Here is a 22,032-nt window from a genome sequence, read left to right as displayed (position 1 = left end):
AAAAAAAAAAAAAAAAAAGTAAAGCCCCGTTTATTGCAACATGGCCTTTTAATTCATCCTCCTGCTTCTTCAGCATCTATACTCAAAGGGGTATCGTGTATCCCCTTCCAAAGCCCAAATTTCTTCCCCATCTGTTATAATCTTTCACCAGCATACACGGGCTCTCCCTGCCAATGGTATCCAGTCAATTTCCCAACCCCAACCCCATCCACCAAACAACAGCTTCTTTCCTTCCTGGGTGTGGTTGCCACTTTCACCTCTGGATACCAGGTTTCGCTATTCTAACTAAGCCATTGTATCAACTCACTAAAGAAAACGTATCCAACCCTACTAATCCCAAATCCTTTCCTCAATCCTCTTTAGCTTCTTAAAACATAGCTCTAAAAACGGCTCCCTCCCTAGCTCTCCCCAACCTGTCTCAACACTTTTTCATTATATACTGCTAAAATCCAGGGCTGTGTGGTTGGAATTCTCATATAGGAGCCAGGCCCATGGCCTGTAGCCTTTTTATCCAAACAACTTAACCTCACAGTCCTGGGCTGGCCCTCAGGACAACGCACAGCAGGAGCTGCCGCCCTAATACTCTTAAAATCCCTCAAAATCACAGGCTATGCCCCATTTACCGTCCAGCCCTCACAGCCTCCAAAGTTTTCTCTTCACAACTCACACTTACTTTCAGCCCCTCCCCTTCTCCACCTTTATGCAGTCGCCCCTGCTACTTAAACCACACCTCAAAAAGTCTGTTTCTATTACTGTCTGTCTAACAGTGCTCAGATTCACTGTATTCATTTACTTTTACATACCCTGCTTTTAAGTTGCTGGTTTACATGTTTCCTCCAGGCAATTACAGCTAATATTTCACTCTTAATCTGGCTCCCGTTCTCTGCTCAAACCCAATCTTGTTCATAAAAGTGGTTGTTTATAAATACCACACACTTCCTGATACACCATAAAAACAAAAGCTCTCCCTCCACACAGTTAACCTACCAAGCTCCGCTACAATGTTTAGCAGCAGCAGCCCTTGCTGGTTCCCTTGGCATTCGGGTCCAAAGCTCCAATAAAATGTTGTTTTATGTCAACCAGACTGCCTCATGTATAATGCCATCAATAAATTAAAAGACAGAGCCCAAAAGCTCACTAATCTGGCAAATAGTTATTCTAAACCTGGCTAAACTGGCTAGACACTGTCCAAATGGAAGTTGTGGCTTCTTCCAATCCTTAGTCCTCTAATACTTTTTCTCCTTATCTTATTTAAACCCTGTTTTTCCAATTAATCTCTCAATTCCTACAAAATCGTATACAAGCAATAACCAATCAGTCAATACGACAATTGCTCCTTCCATCAACCCCGTAATGTTACCCGTTTCCCCAAAATCTCCCAGCAGTCTAAATTCTTTCCCATTTTTAGTTTTCCACCCCGCCCCCAATCCTGCTCGAAGAAGCTTTGAGAAACGTCGCCCCCACCCCCTAAAACCTGTTACCACCCCCTCTTCTCTAATTCTTTCTCTCTATATATAAAGAGACAGGTGTGTCAGGTCTGCATATACAAGTCTGGAGCCTGAAAGTCTGAAGTCCTGCTTGCCTCGGCTGAAGTCTCCCACCCACTGCCTGTGTTTTGCCATTGTCCCTAATTGCCCAGCAGAGCTTCTCCAGACAAGCCCCTCACCCAACCCTGCCATCTTAACTGTTCTTATGGTAATGTAAATACCTCTCACCCAACCCTGCCATTGTAACTGAACTTGTGGTCATGTATACTCCTTGCCCCTACCCCCCACCACTGTAACTAAACTTACTCTGCAACCCCTCTACCCCCCAAAAAACTACCCAAACCTATAAAACCAACTCGCATCCCACTGCCCTTTGCTAATGCCCTTTTGGCCTTGGTCCACCTGCACCCAGGTGAATAAACAGCCATGTTGCTCACACAAAGCCTGTTTGGAAGATCTCTTCAAAGCGCGCATTTTTCAACACCTACCAATTTTCTGTGTCTTTGTTGCATAGTTACTGTGGGGTGGAAACTGGTAGCCATTTTTATTTTTGCAATTTAATTGCCTTCTTCCAAATAGATAAAATCACTTCCTTTGTAGTAATTAAGCAGAATTTCAAAAACACATTTCTATGACAAATATTCCTGAGGACATAGGTATCCATCCCAAGGTTCCCTGTAACCTAATGTCTTTCCTGACACATAGAGATCATCAAGCTGTGTAACAAGTGTTCCAGCCACTCCAGGTGAAGACACCACCCAGGGCCATCAAGGATCTTCCCTGTTTCCACTAAACAGAGCAGGACAAAAGTTCTGTGATCCCCAATAGGTAGGGACTATGCCCCAAGTCAGCAGGAAGCAGACACAGAAGAATGACTGTTGGTCCTTCCGCTTCCCATAAAGATTTATGGGGATCATGGCTTGCAGAGGGGAGATGAGACAGGAGAATAGGGCACGAGGCAGGCAGGGAACATAAGGCCAATCCAGGCTGACTTCCTAGAGCTGAATTGAATGAGAGCACCTCAGCAACGACAGGAATGTGAATGGCTTTGTAACTTCACTTCATCCTCTCCATTACTGCCATTTCTACTTTGTAACTTCACTTTCATCCTCTCCATTTACTTAGATCACACACCAAGTAATATCCTCTCCATCTACAGTAGGGAGCATTTTGAGTAAATGATTCTGTGACTTCATTCTCTTCATTTACATGGAATACTTATGAAGTAACCAATGGGAAACCTCTAGAGTACTGAAACCCCAGAAAATTCTGTAAGCAGGGCTCTTGAGCCTCCGTACTTAGTCTGCTCCCACCCTGTGGTGTGTACTTTGTTCCCAATAAATCCCTGCTTTTGCTTTCCTCACTTCATTTGTGTGTTTTGTCCAATTCTTTGTTCGAGATGCCAAGAACCTGGACACCTACTGGTAACACTACCAATTTTCAATTTACTTCAAGGCCACAGGTATTTTCTGAACATTTAGCCTTTACCAGTCTCGCAGGGTCCGAAACTCCTGTTGAAGATCTTGTGGGCTAATGGAGGGGACAGGCATGTGAGCATGCAAATTATGTAACAGTGTGCCGAGTACAGCAGTAGAGATGTATTCTAGTATCAGAGGTCACACAGAGGAGGGGTGACTGATTAAGCATGCCAGGAGACAGGGTGGGAAATGTCCGAGGTGGGTTTGAGGTGAGAACAGTAGGATTCAACAGAATGATGAGGGAACATGGAAGTATGAAAGTGTTCAGGAAATCCTAAGTTGTTGAGAACTTTCAACAGATCTTACCTTACCCAGCAAGAGAGAGCCACAGGCAACCTTTTATGATTTATTTCTGATTTGCAGTGCACTGTCCCAAATTCCTCCTTGCCATTATTCAATGAGTCTACTTTTAGCTAGTTTTGATCTTGGTTCAAAAACAGATACATATTTTAGGTTGTTGTTCTTCATTTATACTTGAATGGGAATAAATTCTATGTGCTTTATCAGTAGCTTTAGATATTTAAAGAGCAAGACAGTCTGAATGCCCAGCGAGAAAGCCTGGTTATGTTCAGCTCTCCTGACTCCCTCACTCCCATTAGTGTCAAACCCTTGGCTCAATAAGGCCAGCTACTAACCATTTACGTACTTGAAAATTTACAAATATCCTGGTTTTAATGTTAACTTTGCTGTATTTGTTGTCAATTACATCTTATTTTTCTAGAATAATTAGTAAAAACTTAAGGCAAATATCAAGATGAATTCACTAGCCTTAGTATTAGCCAGAGGTTGGTCTTTATCTATAATCTTTTTCTTTCCAGATACAGTATTCTGAGAAAGACAAAGAAAAAAGAACTGTCTTATTCCTTCCTTTAAAAAAAAAATAATAAACTTACTTGGAAATGCACAAATTTTGCTGTAGTTCCTCCTTGGCTCTGACCCAGATCCACAGAGAAGATTGTGTGCCTCTCTATTAATTGCTTATGTTGTATGTGGGTTCCCAGGCTATTTTCAGCCATGCACACACACGTTTTGTGCCCTGCCAGGTATTTTGTGTTATTGTCCTTGGCAAAATACTTTGTACCTTTACTGTTCTGCTCAGAGGCAGAAAAGACAAAAGGACCTCTAGAAATCAGTTTGGCAATTCTATTACTCCATGTAATTGTGGAAGGTTCTGGGAACTGGAAAAGTATGTAATCAAGGTAGCACTAACATAAGATATTCAAAGGAAATCAAATACTGAAATTCCTGGGAGAAAGGAGTCTTGAGAAGCTTGAAATCTCAGCAAGTTTGAGCATGTGAGAAGTGGCTACTGGCAATGTTGTCAGCTTCAGAGAGACCTCAGGGAGGAGACTATAAACAGGCTGCAGGGGTTTCTGGGGAAGGTCATGCATTTGGCTAATTATAAATAAATTAGAACATGTGCGAGATTTGATAGGAAGAATGCTGGGGTTGGAATGAAGCAAGCTGACTTTCAATAGAAGGTTGAGAGACTCTGAAGTTACTTATTAGGCCAAGGACAGTGAATGTTTGCTCTCAACAGCTGTGTGCTGAGGAAGCAGTAGCAGGAGCAGGTGGGGAGAAGCAGCTTTGCCACTCAAGAACGAAAAGAAGGTGCCAGAAAGTGGGGCAGGCCTCTGAGCCAGACACAAACTCCAAAGTGGCTGCTGTTTAATCATGGAAGCTCATTTTAGGAGGAATTATCTCAAAATGATTATACTCTAAATCCCAAGGAGAGTCCTTTTGAGAGTCTTAATTATACCAGAGGGAAAATCAAAGTCCCCCAAATGGTAATTTCTTGGGGTTCAGAATATGGGGAAGTCTTAATTGGAAGATCTTTAGTACTCAACTCATATGGCCTGTGCTCACAGGGATTCCCAGTGATAGGCAGAAGATGAGGACTGGTGGGGAGGAGGTATCCATCATGACATCTGCTACTCCAGCTGGAATCACTAAAACTTTGGAGAAGCTGCCACCATTATTTAGAACTTTTGGAGAACTCACTGGAATACTAATAAAGAAGGCAAAGGAAATCACTTAAGGTAATTTCAGGGGTGTCTGTGAAGAACATAAACAATATAATAGAAAGAGAATAGACTGATAACATTTGAACTGAGAATTTTTTAAAGTATATAATAGAAGAATATTTGCATACTATCTCCGGAGATTGGAGAGAAATGAGATGTGTCAAACAGAAGGAACAAGAAACGATGTCAGCAGCTTTTCGTCCCACCGTCCTCTCCTCTCTAGACCGTCTTCCATTTGACAGTCTAAGTGATAGCACTAAAATACAAACGTGGCCATGCCACTTCCTACATAAAGCCATGCAGGGACTCTAGTCACTTCTATTCAGGAAAAAGTTCACCCACTTAGCACAACCCAGGGGATCTCACTGATGTGACCCTGGCCTTCTTCTCCAGCTTCATCTCTGCTCATTACCCACTCCCTGATTCCCTCCCCTGATCCTATTGCCCTTGGCTTTGGTCCTACTGAACTGTTTACCTATAAAGAACATGTTCTTTAAAGATTGTACATTGCACATTATGTTCACTTGACCTGGAATACTTTTTTCTTGTTTTATTTTTCTTTCTTAAGTCATCAAGACTAAATCTAAGGGTCTTATGGGAAAACCCACTCAAGCAGAATTAATTACTACAGCCCTCCTTTCCCTACCTGTTCCTTCATGCACTCACTCAATGTAGTTGGCCCTTATTAGCATTTGCGGGTTTAAATTCCAAATATTGTCAAGCAAATGGAACATCCATTACATATAAATCTTTGCTAATTTTGTAGTACTCCAGTTTGGATTACATATGCTGGGAGGTGGGTTTCTAGGAAGTGGTCAATAGCTGTTGAGGGAACCTAGTCAACCACCCAGCATCTGCCTCTCAGTGTGATTTGTCCTCTGTGCTTGTGGTCATATGCGCAGTAATCTCATGGAGGGATGAAACACTTTGTTTACCCCTACAATGCCACCTAATTAATGCTGCACAAATATCTTCTCATTTAACCCCCACAAAATTCCCATGAGTGCTTACTACAGGTCTCATTTTTAGAGGTAAGGAATTTGACATTTAAGAGATGAAATTTTCCCACATTTACACAACTAGTAAGTGAAGTTAGGAATCAAACACAGATTCTAACCTAACAGAATGAAATAGAGAACAGAGAACTCAAGTAGCACTGGTGATTTCAGAAGTTAGTGAAAAGGGATAGAGACTATAAAGACATTTTATAAATGTGATTACTCCTAGCTTTTAAAAGGTGTTGAATAAATGAAACAATGGGGAAAATTCTTAGATAAGAATTTGCAAATTCAGGGATTCTTGATGGTTTCATGACAAATTTTCTGGACACAGATCTTTAGGCACAGCCCTAGGTGTTGAAAAGCTATTCTATGATGGCCCCCATCACTAAATTTGAAAAGCAATTTAAGACTCCACATCTTTGGGCAGAGTGGATCCCATTTCTTCCTTTTGTGTTCCTGGGACACTATGGTTGCCTGGTTCTCCTCCCGCCTCACTGGAGACTCTCTCTCAGTCCCCTTTGCTGATTCTTCCTTATCTCTCCGGCCTTTACATGTCAGAGTACTTAGGGCCTCCCTTTGTCTACTTTCTACCTCTATAGTCTTCTCTGATGATGTCTTATCCCAGTCTCCAGTCTTAAATTTCTCCTATGTGCTGACAATGTCCCTGAACTCCAAGCAACAATATCCATGTAGATGATCTAGTAGATATCTCAAATGTAAAATGTCTCCAAAGTTCTATCTTCTCCTTCAAACCTCATTTTCAGCTTTGCACAGTTTAGTTGATGACAACTTTATCATTCTAGTTACAGAGAGAAAAATCCTGAAGTCATCCTTAACTCCTTTCTTTCTCTTATGCCTCATATCCAATCTATCAGGAAATTCTGTTAGCTCTAACTTCTGCAGAATACAGCCATTTTTCACCATTGCTACTCTGGCTCAAGCCAATCTCATGTCTCTCCTGGACTATACAAGAGCATCCTAATTCATTTTCTTTTTTTAAACACCTGCCACAAACCCACAAACCCTATTGTCCATTCTGAAAACAGCAGCCAAAGTGATCCTTTCAAACATACATCACATCACTTCTTTGTTCAAAAACCTCTTAAGACCTCCATTGTTAAAAAATCGCCATATTTCCCAGAGTAGAAGCCAAAGACCTTACATCGACTTATAAGACCCTACGAGATTTTTGCACTCCACCTCCTTGCCTAATGAGGTATTGTATAACCTCACTGAAGTAAGTAAGGTGCAAGAAAAGGTGAGAAATAAATTAAGAGCAGCATAATTGTCACAGCCTCTTTTGTGATACTGGTTTCCCAAATGGAAAGTTCATTCGTAATGAAATCTTTTTTTCAAATGTGACGTCTTTCCAAATTAGTCAGAGAAAACAAACTGAGCAAATGCCAATTTTACTGTCAAAAGTCCATAGAAAATCACCAGTCTGCTGCTTTAAATAGTAGGAAGAGTCACTAATTGCCTGGGGACCTGAGAGAGCAGCATGAGGTGGTCGTGACAACAGGTATTGTCTGTCACCAAGACTATTGATAGAAAACTAAATTCATCAAGCTGTGGGTAAAAATTTCTAAGCCCCTTTCTCTTTTCTTCAAAAAAATCCAATTCTTTTTTATAGTGCTTTAGGGTTGGCCACAAGCAGAGGTAAGTTTTGTTTTACATGGTAAATATGTTTCCAAAAAAGCTGCAGATCAACACTCCATAAATTCACTAATGTAAAATGCATGAGGAAAACTTACTCTTCACAGGACCCTGAGAGGGGGCTTGGGGGGCAAAGAGAGCTCCTGCTGTGTGCTAGGCTGTGCAGAGCCCTGGTTCTCCCATTTATAAGGGAGCCTCTTCACCTCTTCTGTAAAATGGGTTCATGGTTTCTAACTCATAGGGTCATTGAGAAGATTATCTGGATAATAGATTAATATGAAAATGATGTATAAAGTATAAAGTGATGTCTAAATATTGGTCTATGACTAAGTAGAAAAACATTTTTATAACTCAAAGCGCCCCTCTGTAATAATGGGAGTAAATATGTAAATATGGGAAATAATTCTCCCATAATTTTTCTACCTTGTAAGTTTGGATTTTTTACATACCAAGCTGGGTCAGATTTTTGTTATTGTTGTTGCATTCTTGTTCTTTAATCACTCTTGCAAAAAACCACTTGAATCCCTAAAGCTACTGAAATAATTTTCAAGTGAACTTTAAAAAGTAAATGAAAATAATCACCCTATCAGCTATGAAAACTGAAATTGTGCCTAGTCAGTTCTTCATCTTGCTTCATTGGTCAATTCAAAGATCAAGTATTCCAGGTCAACAACTACTTTGGCTGATGATTTTCCGAACTGCCCAAGGCCTTCACCAAATCGCTTAAGTAGGCTGGTGTTATGAATTGAGGTATGCCTTCCAAAAAGATATGCGGATGTCTAACCCTCAGTACCTGTGAACATGACTATATTTGGAAATCGGGTCTTTGCTGATGTAATCAAGTTAAGATGAGGTCATTAGGTTGGGTCCTAATCCAATATGACTGGTGTCCTCATAAGAAAAGAGATACAAACACATACACAGAGGGAAGACAATGTGAAGACACACAGGGGAAACACCATGTGATGACAGAGGCAGAAATGGGAGTGATGTGTCCGCAAGCCAAGGATGCTGAACATCGCTGGCTACACTGGAAGCTAACAAAGATAAAGCACAGAACAGACTCTCTCCTAGAGTCATCCAAGAGAGCACAGCCTCGCTTTTAGACTATCTTTCAGACCTCGTTTCTAGACTTCTGCCTCCAGAAGCAAGAAAGAACAAATTCTGTGTTTAGCCACTCAGTTTGTGGGACTTTGTTACAGCAGCTCTAGTAAACTAATATAACCTGTTAGCTATCCATGGGCACATTTGAGGCAGCCTGGTTACTATGATGAGGACTATGGCTTATATCTCTACATTTGATTAATGCACTGCTGGGTCCACAGTCCTGGGAGAAGACTGATGTAACCTTGAAATGAGCAGTGTGGGGTAAATGTTCCTGAGTGGGTATGTTTCCATCTTCTTTTTATATCATAATTGACTATAGCAGTTAACTTCCCTATGGAAGCAAGATTTCTGTCTTGCTCTTCTAACCCTTTTGTTGTTTTTTTCTTCCACCCCTCTCACATTAATTGTAAATGGCTTAAAGAAATCAATTTGTTATTTTTGATTTATTTTATACTGCTAAATTTTTATTCGTGAAAAAGTTAAAGATGTTTATCTCAACCTCAGAGACATGCTGTCAGAGGAACAGTCAGAAAGCAACTTACAAAACTTCTAGTCCAGTGGTCCCCAATCCTGGCTGTACATGATAACTACATGAAGCCCTTTAAAAATACCATCACCTGAGGCAGCAAACCACCATGGCATGTGTATACCTATGTAACAAAGCTGCACTATCTGCACATGTACCCCGGAACTTAAAGTATAATTTAAAAAAAGTTGGGGGGAAGTACAGATTGTGGAGGAGGTGGAGGTTGCAGTGAGCTTGCACCACTGCACTCCAGCCACAGTGGACAGAGCAAGACTTCATCTCAAAAGGAAAAAAAGAAATTCACCTGGATAAATAACTAGAAATGAAATTGCTGAGTCAGGTATTCTGCAACATTTTAATGCTTATGATACTTATTGCATTGCCAAGATAATTCAGAAAAAGATTTAGCAAGTTTTCTTCCAAGCTGTGGTATGAGATAGTGGTCATTTTCCACACTTTCGGCAGTGCCAGATGTTATTAATCTGGGGACTAATTTTATTATTTTTTCTCTTATTTAAAAAAATGATAAAGATTTTTTATAGAAACTTAGAATGTACAAATAAAATAAAAATCATTAATGATACCATAAAAAAATATCATCACCTGGATCCCATCACTAGTGCTTCTGATTTAATTGATACAAGGTGAACCTTGGGTTTTGATTTTTTTTTTTTTAATGCCCCAGGTCACTGTATATTGTAATCAGGATTGAGAACCAGAGAAACTGGTCCAGCCCTTTCATTTTACAGAAGATAGTGTTGAGGCCAAAAGAGGTTAGTGACTTGTGCAGATCAAACAGCCACGCTCCCTGCCACTGCATGTGCCATGCTGATCCCACAGCAATCTGCCCCTTCTTCACCAGGATAACTCCTGGCCATGAGTCACAACTTGGCTTACTTGTCCATGCCTCTGCGGGGCCTCTTCTAACCTACCAGCCCATAGCCTCCCAGGCCAGGTTGCCGCCTTTCGTCTGTCCCTGTAGCTGACTGCCCTTATCACACAGATGGATTTTTCAAGCTTTCTCTCCTCTAGACCATGGACTCTTTGGGGGCAAGAAATAGCCATGTGGACAGAAAATCATGAGAACTAGTTCCAAAGTTCAACAAAGGAGGACTCCAAATCACTTCCAGTTTCCTAATTCATGTATAATTCATACTGTCAAGTTCATCTCTGCCTGTTACTAGTGTCTCTTGCTTTTTTGCTTGCATTTATTTAATAATGCTTATTGAACTTTTTTCTGATTATAAAAGTAATTCACACTAACAATCACAATTACACAAGTAAAATAAAATTTCCACAGAATTACCATGTGAGGGCCTGTTATTGATGTGATTTCTCAATTGATCAAGCATTTATTGAGTACCCATCACATGCCAGTTGGTGTCAGAACACTATGTTCAAGCCACCCCTTAACCTCTGTGGCTTCACTCTCTATTTGTAACACATCTCCATGTTTGAAACTTTGTCCTCACAACCACCTCATAGAATATTATTCCCTCATGAGCAAAAAGAGATTGCCTAGGTTTCTTAGCCTGTTGGGGCTGGTTCTGGGATTAGCACCTAGGTCAGGCTGATGCAAAGCCTGTGCCTTCGCTATTAAAGCTATTAAATTACCAGACTCTAAAGACTTGGTCAGTTCAAGAGGTCAGATTCTGAGCTCTGATAGTCACCATAAAAACACGTGGTTAAGAAAGGGTGAGCAGTGGGGCATTACTCACATTAAAGTCTACATGAACACAGCTGCCCTAGGAGCTGTGTAGTGCTATGGACTCAGGGATGAGGGTCCGCACTGAGCCGAGGACTGTGTCTCTGGGCTGAGCCTGGAACAGCTGCAGGTTATGGAGCAACATGGAGGGTTAACTTGCCTCAGGTAGGCTGTCAAACCATGCTGTGCACTGAGCCATGGAACTGAAATGGCACATACACACGGGCCTTCTGCAAAGTTCTCTGAAATGCCATGAGAGAAACAGAACAAAAGGGAGAGAGATGAAGGGTAAGCTCTGCAGAGCACCTCAAGGCCATTTACCTATCTCTTGGAAAAGTGCTTTCTTTGAGAGGAATTTCTAGCTGCAGGATGAAGAGGACTCTGCTGGTGGTGGGGAGAAGGGAAGTGGTGGGGGATTGCTCCTTGGGACGGCCAGCCTGCAGCAATGGCTTCAAGGCCAAGTTGAGGACTGCTGGAGAAACATCCACGCTAGCTCCTGGACATCCTGGGGTGGGGAAGTGAAAAAAGCCAAAACTGCTTTCTTCCCAGAGGTGGGGCGGGGTGACCATATCCCCATAGAATTTTGGAGCAAGGAACAAAGGGCTTTTCCCATAACCCAGAAAAATAATCAGAAGAGAATTGTGAGGGTATAGAATGAGAAAAATAAAATAATCTTATAGGAGAGGCAGGATGCTGTTATAATCAATAATGTCACCTTAATAAACCCTGGCATTTCTGTGGCGTTTGCAAAGCATTTTTATGTGCAGTTGGTCTTTCCAACCATTCCATGAGATTGTTACTACTGCCACTTTACTGATGAGGAAACTGAGAGTCAGCAGAACCTGCAACATGACCCATACCTATCAAGTGCAGCAGCCAGGGCTCCTGATAACACACCTAAGCTCCCTTTGTAGGGGAAAGCTTCAAAACTCACAGTAGGAAGATGTCCTAAGGCATTCTTGGAAACAATGGTTGGGAAGAAGCCCTGGGAAAGGACTGGTGACTCTCAGCTGGCTGGTCCATCTTTAATCTTGCAGGGAATGACCTCTTGAGCTTTCAAGATCTGACTGCCGCCTGTCCTCCAGAGTCATTACAGTCTGTTACCTTTTATTTCTGGCACTGTGGACTCCTCCAAGCTTAGCCATCATGAGCTGCTACTACTCTTCTTGCCCGGAAGATTATCCTTCCAGTTCTTTCCCCTGGCTATTTCCTTTTCAGCAGTTGCCTCCTCCATGACCCCCATAATCTGGGTACCCCTTCTCTAAGTTCACATAGATTCCTTTTGCATACTTGCCTCAAAGCAATCATCATCTGGCTCTATGCTTAGCTGTCTCAGTAATCTTGTCAGTGCCACCTCCAACATAGGTTTACAATTACATCATTCCACTTCTACTAGTAAAACCCTAGGTTGAGCCATCATCGTCTCTCATCTGACGACAGCCTGACCTCATCTCTTGCCCCACTTAGTCTTTCCTTTACATGGCTGTCAGAAAGAGCTCTCTGTGTCTAAACGAGAGCATATCAGTCTGCTGCTTCAAACCCTCCATTGCAGGCTGGAAAACTACAACTGGCTCACTGAATCTTGCCCACCACATGTTTTCATAAATAAAGTTCTACTGCAACACAGCCATGCCCATTTGTTTACATATGGTCTGTGGCTGCTTTTGACTATAATGGGAAATTGAGTGATTGCCACAGAGATCATTTGACCTGCAGATCACAAAATATACCTACCTGGCCCTTTACAGAAAAAGTTGTTGACCCTTAGTCTATTGGCTTCCCATCTGTTTTGGTGATCCACTGTTATGTAACAAACCAACCCAAATGATCTCCTTTTTTACTTCTTCCTACCTCTGTCTCTCAATCTTGATTGATTCTGAGGCTATCCTGAGGATGTGGGTGCTATAGACTGAATGTTTATGTCCCTTCAAAATGTATATGTTGAAATTCTAACCCTTCCTAGTGATGGTATTAGGGGGCAGAGCTTTTAAGAGGTGATTCTCCATGGATAAGTACCCAAGAGGCCCCAGAGACCATCCTTTCCCTTCCACCGTGTTGGGACACAGCCAGAAGACAGCAGTCTATGAACCAGGAAGCAGGCCCTCTCCAGACACTGAATCAGCCAATGCCTTGATCTTAGACTTCCTGCCCCCAGAACTGAAAAAAACAAAGTTATGTTGTTTACAAAGCACCCAGTCTACGGTATTCTGTTATAGCATCTTGTGCAGATCAGAGCGGTGGATCTAACTGAGAGCCGGACTATGGTATTGAATGGTCCACAGGGTTTTGACGGTACTCTGTGGTCGGGGTCTCCCCACGTTTCAGACACCTCTGTTAGTCCTGAGACCTTCCCAGGTGTTTGGATTTGTCCCAAGATGAGCTTAGAATGTAGTGTGGAGATCCTTAAGGCTTATAAGGGAAGAGTTCCAAGGCCTAACAGTGAGTAGCTCTGCCCAACCAATGTTTGTTGAGTGAATAAATGAACATGAGGGTCAACCCCAGCCTCATCCTGGTCAGAGATTCTCTATCCTGAACCCTGGTGTGAGGTCTCAGCCTTTTGGCCGCTCCCACTCTTGCTTGGCCCTTCCTTTTCTGCCTTTGCCACATGTACCTGTCTGTCTCCTCTCTGTACTACTCCTTGGACTGAGGAACAGTGAACTCTGCTACTGGAAATCTTGGAAAAGGACACCATACACACATGTACATTGTAGAAGAAGAGAAGAAAATAGGTCAGCATATGACTCCAGGCTCTTGCTCCAAAAGATGAACAGTTTCTTTTTCCTTCAAAAAATCTACTCAGTAAGGCATAAAGCAGAAGAAACCTGGCAATTCTATTTTAAATAGAATCTTCTTCCCAAATTACCATATTTCAAATTGGAACCACATCTTCCCTCCGGCCTCTGCCCCCTTGCTCTCTCTTCTGTACAAAGCTGCAGTGGGGAAATGTGGATTCCACTGATTAAAAGGAGCCTGTGATGGGCCTGCCACCGGTGAGTTCTGAAGAGACACATCCAATTAGAGCATACAATGTTTTCAAAGACCCCAGTCAGCATTTCATCTCCTCCATACCTTCTCCAACATGTCAGTATTACCTGTGGCAGTTCTTTTTTTCCCCTCCCCAATTAGGTCAGTAACTGCATAATCCACAAAAACAACCCTGGATGCCTCCTCTCCCTCCTCCCATCGTGGGAGTTGTATGTTTGGAAATGCATAACTGGCCCAATCAGACTTTGGGTTTTTGGGAAGGAACTCAAGCCCAGCAATGCTGGGAGGCTGATGGCACCTGTAATGAGACAGAGGAGGAAATTGATGATGTGATTCAAGAATGAAATTAAGCTCAGCTCCCACCCAGGGGGCCAGCTGAGCTGTCTCATTGTAACAGTAAACTTTATGCTCTACCTTGCAAATCAACTGTGTGACCTAGGAGAGCCACTGACCCACTCAGGGCCCAGGTTTTTATCCATGAGATGAGGTAAGCTGGCTGAACCTCTATACCTCCCCTTCTGCTGTAGTGCCAATGCTTCTCTGCTTCCACAGAGGCTTTTGGAGGCAAATGCTCTTTCTCAGGGGTGATAGGGGTGCAGGTCACCCTACTAATCAGCTGAGTATAAATCTGTGTCCACTTGTTTCTGGAGATGCCTTTGTGAGACCTGGGCAACCCCATTTCCCAGACAGATAAATGCCACTTAGACAAACTAGCAGAGGGAACTGGCTTCCTCCCTAAGCATCATGCTTGCCATAGAGACAGCACTATTTTCTCAAATGGGAAAGTAAATTCTGTGCTAGGAAAAGTGAGAGACAGAGCAGGAAGGTTGGAGCCAGCCCAGGGGAAGACGACTAGAAAATGTCTCCTCATATTCTTCCTCCCTCAAGCAGGCCTCTCCTGCACAGAATTCCTGGCATTTATCAGAGAAAAGCTTTTCACAGTACATTTTTTCCACAGTAAAAAATAAGACAGATAGACCTAGGAACAGCCACCCTAGTTTTGTCTAAAAGACCATTTGACCACAACTGCAGCCCAAAGAGGGCACACAGGGACACACTGGGTTAGGCTACAGCCATTCATCCTCTGTGGGGTCACACTTAGCTACAAGGACACAGAGCTGGAAGGGATCTTAGGTATAATCTAGTCCAACCTCCCAAATCCCCAGTTGAGAAAATGGGCCCAGACAGGAGTGGTGACTTGCCCTGTTCATACAACAAGTTACTGGAAAGAGAGTGGACCAGGTATTTCTGACTGGCAACTAAGGGACTAACCATCATCTTACAGCCTTCATCCTATCCTTGTTTTCATCGCTGTTTGAGAATAAATGCAATTCAGCAGGTATTTATGGAGGACCTGCTTTGTTCGAGGCACCATTTGGGCACTGGGGATGGAGAAATGAATGACCCAGACAATGACCTCAAGAAATATACTGTATCCTAGGGGAGATATTTATGTAGAGAAAGAAGTCTAAGGGAGCATAACAAACCCAGGCCAGGCCCGTCACCTGAGCTCCTGAGCAATGGCCCCTTCCTCAGTAGTTGTACTGGCTGCACTGAATTATGAGTGATTCCACTCAACCCTGAGATCCTGGAAGGCAAGGACTGGCTTATTAATCTGTGCATCCACAATGCCCACAGCAGTGTTTAATATATGGATGGTGCTTAGTAAATATTTTCGAATAAATGAGTAACTGTTTCACTTAAAACATAGTAACTAGGGAAGTTATTTAACATTCCTATGACTCAGTTTCTTTGTCTATAAATTAAAAATAAGTATTTTATTTTCCAACTCTGTGGACTAGGTTGAATTAGAATAACTATGTTGCTAAGGACTATAAAAGTATGTGTATATACATATACAATATACACTATATATATATATATATATAAATATATACATGCCTTTAAAGTAATGTATACATATTATTTGTATGTATATATATCTTAAATTAAATATACAGACCTTTAAAATAATATATACATACATATTATTTTTTAAGTGTATTGGCAGGAAGGCAGTGATGACCTGAATTGTCGAAATCCCAAAGAGAAAGAAAATGTTACCCCAACGTTTGGAGCCAGTTTTCCCCTTGATATGGTTTGGCTCTGTCCCCACTCAAATCTCATGTTGAATTGTAATCCTCAATGTTGAGGAGGGGACCTGGTGGGAGGTGACTGGATCATGGGGTGGATTTCCCCCTTGCTATTCTTGTGATTATGAGTGAGTTCTGATGAGATGTGGTTAAAGTATAGCACTTCCCACTTCACTCTCCCTCTCCTGCTCTGCCATGTGAAGGCATACTTGCCTTCCCTTCACCTTCCAACATGACTGTGAGTTTCCTGAGGTCTCTCCAGAAGCAGAAACCCATACAGCCCATAGAACCATGAAGCAGTTGAACGTTTTTTTTTTTTTTTTTTTTTTTAATAAATTACCCAGTCTCAGGTAGTTCTTTATAGCAATGCAAGAACAGACTGATACACCCCTCTGACTTCTAAAAAGCAGCCAAGAGACTGAGAAGCTGGGCAGCAAATGGTGGCTAAGGAGCTGAGAAGCTGAGCAGAGCTTTTAGTAGCACTCATTTTTTGGAAGTTAAAAATTGGGATTAAGAGCCCACCAAGGTGGAGAGACACTGGTAAACACATGGAAGGTCAACACTCTAGGAGCAATGATGAATTGGAAACAGGCTGGACATCACAAAAACTAAAGCACAGATTCAAATCAGTTCAATTCCAGAGTTGATTAATCTAATTTGTCTCAATCTGAACTGCCTTCAGATTCAAAAGCAAATCGTCTCTGGAGAAATGTAACATCATCCAGAGCCTTGAAACGTCTCTACCATTTTCATGCAAAATTACTGGCATTCAACCCCAAATCATCGGGCATACTAGAAACCGAGAAGAAAGGATCAAAGCAAGAGAAAAATAGACGAGAGAAATAGACCAACAGAGGAGCCAGTTATCCTAATAGTTCTAATATCACAACTATTAGACATAAATGTTAATATACAAAACAGGTATAACAATAGTGCCTAGTGATGGCAGCAGCGGCACATCTGGAGTGGCTGCTATGAAGACACTGGCTGCAGCAGGGGAGGCACAGCAGGGGCTGCATGCTCTATAGAGCCCCCGTGGGAGCCAGGAACAAGTGGGGGCCCTGCCCCCTTCCGAGCTGACGGGGCAGGAGCCCCGCCTTACTGGGCACAGATGCAGCCACCCAGCCATGGCTGCGGGCCTGGGTATCCCTATGCTCTCAGGGGCCTGGGAAACCCCTCAGCCTCCACAGGCTTGGAAGTGCTTGCTCCTGCTGCCTGGCCTCTCCTTGCTCCCAGTGCCTGCTCCAATTTCAGAGCAAAGTTCTGGCTGAGCCTAGGTGCTATTGTGACTCAGCTAAGTGTGCACGTGCTCAGGGCAGCACTAACATTCCAGCCCCCTGCTGCCTTGGCCTCCTCCAGGCTTTGGGCACCAATGAGCATGGAAGGGAGGCCAAAGGGTGGCTGAGAGTGGCTCAGAGGAGGCCTGCAGGAACCCCTCAGCACAAACAGCCTGAGTGCTGTGGATAAAATGTGATGGCAGCAAGAGACAGACAGGCTCCTGGGCAGAAAGGGGCAGGTCCCCGGTGATGCCTCACTTTCAATCCAGGGATGACCTGAAGCATGGGGGCTTGGCTGCCCATTCCAGGTGGAGTTTGTGGCTGGGAGTGAGAACTTATGATGCTTTTTCCGGGCCCACTCATGGCTACCCATGGACCAATTATCATGCACGTCCTCCCTTCTGATGCCCACAGAAACCCCAGCCCCAGCCAGACTCACAGAGATGTTGGAATGACCTGCCTACAGATAGGAGCTAAAACCGTAGGTCTCTTCTTGGTTGAGAGCTGAACACTAGTCAGGACGACCTGCCTCCAGAAAGGAGCTACCCACTGCGTATCTCCTGAGAGCTGTTCTGTTACTCAATGAAACTTCTCTCTGCCTTGTTCACCCTCCAGTTTTATGTATACCTCATTTCTCCTGGATGTGGGACAAAAACTCAAGACCTGTTGAATAGCAAGACTGTAACACAAACAGGGCTGAAACATTCCCCTTGCTCACCATGTTTCAGGCAGTGAAAAGGAGAAAGGAACTGCAGGTCTTCGCAGAGCTCAGACCTAGGGGCTCCTTGAGCCAGGGCTATGACACCCCGCTTGGGGCTTTGTAATCCCTAGTGTCTCCAAGCTTCCAGGTACCACCATGTTCCCCTCATCCAGACACGGGTGTCCATAGTGGAAGCTGCATGTGGTACACGTGGTTCAGCCAGAGCCTCACATGGGGCCAGCTCCTGTGCCAACACCTGCAGCTGCCTGCCCTGTCGCAGCAGTCAGCATGCCTGGCTGTGCACAGTGGCCAGACCCCACACTCACTCGCCCACATATCCCTTGCCACTCTGCACCTGGCTCACCCTTGGCAGGTGTGGGATCTGGGCTGATAGTATGAGCCAAGCACAGCCTGCCAGGCTGAGTGGGTGGAACAAATCCAGCGGGTCCAAGTAATACTCAGGCGGAAGGTGCCACCAGCCACAGGGGTTTCCAGCTGGCAAAGTTACACCCCAAGGATCTCATGACAGTTCTAAATATGTTGATACATGTTTAATGTTAAGAATAACTCCTGGTGCATAGTCAATTGATATAAGTTCTTATTAAATATAACAAATTATTTTGGAGTCATGTTCTGTTGTTGGAAAATATCAATCTCTTATTCAGTGGACATTTACTGGGTCAGCTAGGAACTATGAATAAAAATAAGGGGAGGGTCCTGACTTCAAGATGCTCACAGTGGAATGAAGATAGAAATTTCTCAGAAAGGGAAGATCTTAAAGGGTTGTTATAAAGAACAGAGGGAGAGTAGTAATCAGAGGAGAAGTATATATGGAAAATGGATATAGGTAAACAGAATAGACAGGTAAATAATATGGCATATACTGTGGCCAGGGATATGGCCAGCTGGAGTCTGATGTCTTATCAAAGCCTTTGGGCATTGGTTGGGATCTTCTCCCATTCCTGGGGCAGCTAGGACAGTACCCAGTTTTATATGGTAGAAAACAGAGGCCCAGAGAGGTTAAGGGATTTTCCCTGGGCCAAAGGAGAGTTAGCATTGAGGCCAGGACAGCCTCTTGACTGACAGTCAGTGCTCTTTCTCTTTCTTCATTATAGTACTATTTCAGAATATGGGACCCCAAGCCAAGGCGAAGGGCACACACATACAGCAAGAATCTCTCCAGTAATTTTCTTTAATCCTCCTTGGCAGCGAGAGTCTATATTGCCTTTTCCAAGACTCAGCTTGGAAAAGGCTGAAGATTCTGATTACTTCTCAGCTAAGGGTCTGCAGCTGTGAACAACCCTGCTCGAGCCTCTTTTCCAGGCAGGAGGCCCTCCAGGATGTTGATGGGCAGCATGGCTTCATTCCGAAAGGCCAGGTGTTAGAGACATTGACCATCCACGGCTCGCTCAAGTTTTGTAAAATGTACTCACTGTCATAGGGCCATAGGAATCATAGGCTCAGGCCCTTTGAGGTTTCCCTGCTAGCTTGCTGCTTGGAGAAACAGCCAGATCATAACTGAAGATTTATGGTTCCTTAACTTGGAAGGCTCTTATCTCTCCCGGCCTTTGTGAACTTCCCTGTAGTTGTCTTCATTTGCTTTTGGCTTCTTCACCTGGAAAAAAAAAAGGCTGCGCCCAGGAAGCTCTACTCCAAGGGAATAGACACAAGAGCTGAGAATAGCATCATAGCCCCAACTGCCAGGATAAGAGCAGCATACTGAGAATGGCATTTGTGGAAAGGTAAGCCTATTTTGAGTAGATGTCTGCTATCGCTATGAATGCATGAGACATCTCCTTGCATGGGACCAACATCAAGCCCAGGCTGAGCTGGAGGAAACTCTCCTGGGAGGGCAGGTGGAGGCAACTCCAGAGTGGGGGCTGGAAAGGAAAAGTCATCCTGCCTCTATTTAAGACATGACAGCAATATGAGATGGAGGAACATGAGAAATACCATGGAAGGTCACATATGTGACACACTTACGTTCTATACTTTGACATTTGTTGCTGGGGACATGCTGGCTATAAAGTTATTACTCAGGTCAGCCTCATTTTCTTGCAGATAGGAGCTAACCACTGCCGGTCTCTTCTCAGCTGAGAACAATTGATGAATGAGAAGAGTAAAGGGCTGGGAGAGTACTCCTGCCTTCATATCCCAGCCTCCCTGCTCATCAGTGGGGTGATGTGTACCTTAACCTTTCTGAGTTTCAATATCCCAACCTGTAAAGTGAGGATTATGATATCTGCCCTGGCAATGTGTCAGAGGATTTTTTTTGAGGGGTAAAAGAGCTTGAATTTTTGTGAAAAGCACATGGTTAACCATAAAGCAGTGATGTAGTCTCCAGACCTGTTGCCTGTCCATAAACAATGTTTCCAACTCATAGAGCGGCCTGGGCTAGAATGTAAATCAATGGTCATAAACACACTTTAGTTCAGGGGACAGTGTTTTAATAGTAAGGCTTTCTCATTTAAGGATGTAATGCTAGGGAAAATTCCTCATCTCATTGTGGATCTGCATTTTGAATAGCACTGCTGTAAACACAATACTCACGGACATCTCTTGCCTTAAATTCCTGTATCCCAAGTCCCCTACTCCCCTCTAACCCTACCAGCCTATCCACCTGTTGAATGCTTACTCATTTTTCAAGATAGAGCTCAAATATCTCCCAAGCAAGATCCCTGAAGCAAAACCAATTCCATCCCCCTTGGGCCTCCACTGTGTGGCAATTATGAATGCAGTATCCGTCCCCCAATTAGGCTGTAATGTTCTTGAGGTCATTCACGCATTTGTTCAGAGACTGGCATAGAGGAGTTGCTCAATATGTACTTGTCTAGTGAATGAAAGTTATATGAAGTGTTGCTTCGTCTCTGCCTATTTCTCAGGTGGGTGCCATTAAATCTGTTGGAGCCTGAATAGCTTCCAGGTGTGGTGATTGAGATGCAATCCTGCCTGGAGGCTGAGAAAGGAGCCACTAACCCTTTGAAATTTAAAGACTTCATGGAACTTGATTCACTCACCACACAATTATTAGTTACAACCACGTGGCAGGCTTGGCATAAGGCACTGGGAATACAACTATGAAGTAAATACAATATCTGCTCTTCAGGACATGCAATACCTGTGTAGGCATATGCTTATAGAAGGTGGAGTAAGGCCTGTCTCTGATACCTGGAAATCCAGCATCATGTGTCCACCCCTCGATGTTGGGTTAGGCAAACTCTTTGCAAATGAGGGATTAATAATATGGAGTGAGTCAGTCTTGCTTTCTGAAAAAATCCCTCAGAACCTCATTTGCAGATGAGGAAAAGGATTGCTATTTAGATGGCAGGAGAGAGAGGTTAGGATCAAGGAAGGGCAACCAAAAGTCAGGGGTCGAGCAAGGGAGGGCTCAGCCTAGTTCTCAGCCCAGGGAGGGCTCAGCTTAGTTCTCAGCCCGGGGAAGGCTCAGCCTACTTCTCAGTCCACAGTACCCTTTCCCTGATCTTCCTGCCTACCCGTTGTCCTATTTCTAGATGCAGCTCCTGTACTTGGTCCCTCCTACCTTTGGGCTCCTCTCTCTGTTTGGTTTATATAATTCTGGCACTTACCCAGCTCTTTTATAACTATTGGTTTGTATGCCTACTTCTCCAGGAAGCACAGACCATATTTCCTTCCTTTTATCTTTTGCCCCAAATGTGTATTTCCTGAATCAATGAATAATTATCTCCATTTATACAAATAAAGACCTAAGCTCAGAAATACTGCCCCCTCCTGACATCACAGGCTGGGTCAAGATGTGAGCTGGATCTTCTGACTCCAGCAGGGGGCTCTTTCCAGGAGGCCCAGCCACACCTGCAGGATGGCCCCAGGACCATTGCTGGAACACTACTACTCTAGATCAACTTTTCTATCCTGAGAAGTAGAAACTGAGGCCTAAAAGGGGACAGCAGCTTATGGTCTGAAAGTTTGAAAATAATGGCAAAGCGAGGGCCTGAATTAAGTTTTCTAGTCTCTTAA

The 22,032-nt window shown here is 43.5% G+C and overlaps 1 long non-coding RNA gene across 1 annotated transcript in view; it reads right to left on the bottom strand.

Moving 5' to 3' along the window:
* The window catches only part of LOC116563177, a 115,428-nt gene that overhangs the window by 28,461 nt on the left and 64,935 nt on the right, over nucleotides 1-22,032 (bottom strand). The window contains exon 2 of the long non-coding RNA XR_004274258.1: nucleotides 19,470-19,651. This is a non-coding gene — a long non-coding RNA (uncharacterized LOC116563177). The remainder of the gene's footprint in view (nucleotides 1-19,469; nucleotides 19,652-22,032) is intronic.

Source organism: Sapajus apella, unplaced genomic scaffold (genome assembly GCF_009761245.1).
Source record: "Sapajus apella isolate SASKATOON/1434 unplaced genomic scaffold, GSC_monkey_1.0 scaffold34, whole genome shotgun sequence".
NCBI classification, from domain to species: Eukaryota; Metazoa; Chordata; class Mammalia; order Primates; family Cebidae; genus Sapajus; species Sapajus apella.
The sequence above is the reverse complement of the archived record's forward strand: the minus strand, read 5'-3'. Positions and strand labels throughout refer to the sequence as shown.